Source organism: Ranitomeya imitator, chromosome 6 (assembly GCF_032444005.1).
Source record: "Ranitomeya imitator isolate aRanImi1 chromosome 6, aRanImi1.pri, whole genome shotgun sequence".
Taxonomy (NCBI): Eukaryota; Metazoa; Chordata; class Amphibia; order Anura; family Dendrobatidae; genus Ranitomeya; species Ranitomeya imitator.
Window position 1 is genome coordinate 66,789,004 of NC_091287.1, and position 6,000 is coordinate 66,795,003.

Here is a 6,000-nt window from a genome sequence, read left to right on the forward strand (position 1 = left end):
CCACGGACACGTTAGAGGCAGGTGCCGGCTGTAGAGCACAGGGTTAATCTATAGGTAATAGCGCTATGCAGTGAGAGCCCCGCCGCCAGGAGGAAATGACCTTTGTTGGTCTCTAGCCCACACTCACCGGTCAGTCTGATGCCCACCTCTCCACGGGGTGCACATTGTAAAATTACCAAAAATAAAACCACCCGGCTCCAATTTCTAAGACATAACTTGCAAACCTGAGACCCAATTTATCTCATCGACGTCTCTCCAAAACCTGCCCCCTTAGAGTCCGGATTGTGCGCTATGTTCAGGTTGCGTTTAAAAATGTTGCATATCCATAGGGAAAAATAATAAAATCACCGTTACTCACCATTCACTGGTCCAGCACTGCCTCTCTTTTATCTGACAAGCTGCAGTGGTGACATTAAGGCTAGAGAGCACGTGACCACTGCAGCCAATCACTGTGCTCAGCACTGATGTCAATCCCAATGATTATTTGCCGCCGACTCATGCTCTGGAAACTTGACGCCATCGTTGCAGCATGTCATCAAAGGTGGGCAGTGGCAGAAAGATATCTCCGGATTTGCAGAGAGGGAGTAACTGTGACTTTTTTATTTTTTCACAACACAAGTCCGAAATTAAAATTATCATTAGAGCTACCGGCTGATCAATAAAGGTAGTTTTCTCATCATCTTGTTCCCGGTACCCCAATTCTATCTTGTGATTACACTGCTCTCCTGATCTACATGTATCACCCTGGTAACGCCAACTGATATTTAAAGGGAACCTGTCACCAGTTTTTTTGCCAATCAACAAAAAATATTATCTAATAGAGTGTGAGCTATACATTCCCCAACTACTTGTGAATCCCCCCGACTCTCCATGAATCCCCCATAAGAACCTTTTATATTGCTCCCGCGCTGTATGGAAATATCCTCGGTCCGGTCCGGGGGGCGTTGGTTCTGGCCTCTCTCCCCACCCCGAATCGCTGTGCTGTACGCATTCTGTTCTGTGAATAGCGTTGTTCGTGTACAGGTCCTGCGCGTGCGCAGTATGCTTTGTTCTGGGACGTAGTTTACCTGTGCATGCATACTAATGCTTTTCGGCTTTGCCCGCAGTTGGGCAAATCATACTGCGCACGCGCGGGACCTGTACATGAACAACGCTATTCACAGAACGGAATGCGTACAGCACACCGATTTGGGGTGGGGAGAGGGGCCAGAATCAATACCCATCGGACCGAGGATATTTCCATACAGCGCGGGAGCAATATAAAAGGTTCTTATGGGGGATTCATGGGGGGTTTCACAAGTACTTGGGGAATGTATAGCTCACACGCTATCAGATGATATTTTTAGTTAATAGGCAAAAAAACTGGTGACAGGTTCCCTTTAAAATATGCTTTGGAGGTGGAGTCTAAGTGACATCTGTGTCCGGCCCATAGCTCTTAACAGCTCATTTACATATAAGAAAAACATGGATTTCTCTGGAATAAGACACCAGATCACAGACATCAAGGTATTATTTTATTCAGCTTTCTATGACCTGCATGTACATGTAGACGGCTTAGGCTTCTTTCCGACGCTAGCGTTTGCTGCATTGCACAATGGAGGCAGCGGATGCATTTTTCCGGCGCATCCGCTGCCCCATTGTAAGGTGGGGGCGGAGTTCCGGCTGCGCATGCGCGGTCGGAAAAAGCGGTCCGTCGGGAGAAAAAAATGTTATATGTAGGGTTTTTTTCTCCCGACGGTCCGCCAAACCACGACGCATCCGTCGCAAGACGGATGCGAAGTGTGCCAATCCGTCGCAAATGCGTCGTCAATAGAAGTCTATGGGGAAAAAACGCATCCTGCAAGCACTTTTGCAGGATGCGTTTTTTCTGCAAAACGACGCATTGTGACGGATTTTAAAAAACGCTAGTGTGAAAGTACCCTTAGGAGGGTTGAACCCAGGTAGGACTGCGGCTGAAATTCAGTCCTGGCATTTGAAATCACACAGGCCCATGTTGTCCCCGTCCCCATGAATCAGATGGGATATATTACAAATATTACCCTGGATGGAGGAAAGCAAGATTTACTACAAGACCAATATTTCTAATGACACCCGTGGCCTGCTGGGGTAAGTGATGGAATAAGCACCTATGTGCTCCGTCACAACTCTAAACAGTATGGGTGTCTTCAGAACACGGATTCTGTTAACAACATAGCAGACAAGGCAGCCCATGGCCAGACAGGCCCTTCTGGCATTTGCCAGATGGCCAGTCCGGCCCTGGTTGAACCTACTGATTGTTTTTGAATCGTTTCCCTTTAAAGCAAGCACAATGCATGAACTGCCTGAGTCTATGATTGTTTTTTTTCAGATGGGAAATTTAAAAAAAAAAAATAAAAAAAGCGAACCCTCCCTCCAGTAGTAGCTTTTGCCCGCAATGACAAAAATGAATGGGCACATTGTTAGCCAGAAGCCCTCCTTACATATGCCAAGAAGTTTTCTTACATATAGCAGTCACTGTCTGAAGATGCGTTACATGCCCAATGTATACTGTATGAGTATTGGACACCTAACTAACCAGCCTCCTTAGGATCAAGAGATGATTAATAATCCACATTATTTATAAGTCTCACTGCTGAGTGATAGGAGGCTAAACTGACGGTGCTGGAGAAGATCTCACAGATGAGATGCTTACTGAGCATATCTATTTATACACTCTGGGACTGCCTCTCAAGGAATGTCCATTACTTGGATCATGTATTTTGTGATGGACTTAGATCAGGTTAAAGGCCAATTCCATGGACTGAGCATTGACCCTGTAAAATATATATATATACAGTGTGTCTGTAAAGTCATGGTGCACTTTTGACCAGTCACTGGAAAGTAACAAAAAATGATAGAAATTTGAAATCTGCTCGAAATAAAAGAAAAACTTTCCCAGCTTCATACCTATTCAGTGCAGTTCGATGTGGGCTCCATTTATTGCCCTACACACATCCAAACGATAGCATAAGCTTGTGGTTGCATGATGTCACCTGGCAGTGTATTAATCAGAGTTCAGTCTATCAGGTGTTAATCTGACGGGGGGGGGGGGGGGGTTCAGCAACAGCTTAAATGAGTTTGAGTTGTTTGATTGGTTCTTGTTATCTCTCCTCATGAACAGGTCTGATATGATTGGGCCAGAGACAGGGCACCAAAATGTAAACTATAAAAGTGCACCATGACTTTACGGACACACTGTAAATATTTTTAGTAGGAATCTTATTGTGGTTCATAACTTATTTAATTTTGTGATGTGTTGTGAACCGATTGTAAATACAAGGAAATTATTCAAGTAGGAAATGATTGGCTGCAGTGGTCAGAAAACATTGTTTATAGCACATACCCACTGGGGGACACAGCTCTGGGATCGGAGGAATGGTGTCTGTCCAGGAGGTAAGTATACATGAGAACTATTAATAAGCGGCTATCCTGTAATGAACAACCCCTGTAAATTCACAGGCAGGATCTGCATTTGACACAATTGGTATCGCTTCTTCTGAACTCACTTTTAGGCCGGGGTCACACTGGCGAGTGCAATGTGAGAAACTTGCACGAGTCTCTCACATCAATACCCGGCTCCAGATGTATCCATGGAAGAGCTGGAGAATTGAAGTGTCGTTGCTGAGAACTACAGCTCTGCTCCTATTTAAAGGGACACTGTCACCTGAATTTGGAGGGAACAATCTTCAGCCATGGAGGCGGGGTTTTCGGGTGTTTGATTCACCCTTTCCTTACCCGCTGGCTGCATGCTGGCTGCAATATTGGATTGAAGTTTATTCTCTGTCCTCCATAGTACACGCCTGCGCAAGGTGTAATCTTGCCTTGCGCAGGCGTGTACTATGGAGGACAGAGAATGAACTTCAATCCAATATTGCAGCCAGCATGCAGCCAGCGGGTAAGGAAAGGGTGAATCAAACACCACCGAAAACCCCGCCTCCATGGCTGAAGATTGTTCCCTCCAAATTCAGGCGACAGTGTCCCTTTAAGGGAATAGGATAGGTTATCAGTTTAAGGCTGCCGTCACACTATCAGTATTTGGTCAGTATTTTACATCAGTATTTGTAAGCCAAAACCAGGGGTGGAACAATTAGAGGAAAAGTATATTAGAAACATATGCACCACTTCTGCATTTATCACCAACTCCTGGTTTTGGCTTACAAATACTGATGTAAAAATACTCACCAAATACTGCTAGTGTGTCGGCAGCCTTAGGCTAGGGTCACATTGCGTTAGTGCAATCCGTTTAGCGCTAGCGCTAGCAGATTGCGCTAACGCAATGTTTTTACCGGGGCTGCGTTCCGGGGTTGCGGTAACGTCCCCGCTCTCGCAGATCCCCGATCTGCGAGAGCGGGGAACGGACCGCGGGCGCGCCTCGGACGCTGCAAGCAGCGTCCGCGGCGCGCCACAAAACACCGGCGCGTCGCTAGCGCGTGCCGAACATGGCACGCGCTAGTGCTGCGCGTTCCCATTGCCGTGAATGGGCGCACTAATGGATGCGTTGCACGGCGTTAATTTCGCCGTGCAACGCTGTCCGTTAGCGCGTTCCCATTAACGCAATGGGAACCTAGCCTAATAAGACAAGGAAATCCCTTTAAGACACGACTTTTATTGTTAAAATAAATATTTCCTTATTCAGCAGCTAAGAAATAAACATGTCTTATTTGCCAAAAGCAATCCACTCAAACTGAAACATCCCAACCGTTTACTATCTCAAGCCTGTATTTATTATTGTTCTAATGCTGCTTATTAGTTGTATCTTGTTTCTTAATAATTTCTATTTTGGGTAGTCTGTCATGATCTCATTTCTTTCAACTCAAATAAATTATTTGGTGAGAGACATCCCTGTAAATGCCTCCGGATTTGAGAGTGTCCTTTGTGCGGCCCATCTGCACAAGGACAGGTGCTGTCGTGGTCTTTCATGTGCAAAATAGTCGAGCACACGTGAGCATTTCATTACTGGGACCGTGTTCTAGATCCTGTTGTGCAGCGAGCGTTTCGCAAATACCACTGAGGTTATACTAGGTCACCTGAGAGATGCAAAAAAAAATAACCGAGGCGAGGGTGTGCCTGCTCAGGTGATGTGGAATTGGCTGCGGAGCGCTGCTGTACAAATACAATTACACCAGGTACTTGTGGGGCAAAGTCCAGAAAGCGCCTAACAGTTTCACCCCATACTTTAATTGCACCAAGCACAGGACTTCTTCATAAAGAAAACATGCAATACTGTTTTGCTAAATATTGATTACTTTTACTGCATCTTACTACACTGGAAGTGGTTTTCTAGATTATCATGACTATCTTGGTTTCATAATGACTTTGCAACTTATTGCTGGAACATTTTTAACCCCTTAATGACCGCCAATACGTCTTTTAACTGACCTGAGATATAAGAGAATAGCCTCCCCATACAGGTGACAATCCAGCTGCTGTCGGCTGTACACTATAACTGACAACTTGCTGCATCAGCCACGATCAGTGTTTGCACCGTCCAACTCTGTTTAACCCCTTATATGCTGCTGTCAATAGTGACTACATCATTATAAATGGTTAACAGAGTGTGGGGGCTTCCTATTTAATCAAATTGGTGGCCTCAGATCTTAATTTTGTGGTCCTGATGTTTGCCATGGCAATTCATGACCAAATAGCGGCCTTAGAGTCTGATTGCTGTAGTAATCTGTTCAGAAGTTACAGACATTTAGGTGGTAAAAATGCACATTTTCATTCCTATCATGCCACTTTGCATTAATTCCTGTAAAGCACTTGAAGAGTTAATAAACTACCTGACAGCAGTTTTCAATATGTCTGGGGGTGCTGTTTTTAAAATGGTATCACGTTTGGGGGTTTCCCAAAATATGAGACCCTTAAAGTCACTTCAAACATGGATAAGTCCCTAAAAAAATAAATTTTGTAAATTTCCTTGAAAAAAATGAAAAATTGCTGCTACATTTTTAATCCTCCTAAAATGCAAACAAAATAAAATAA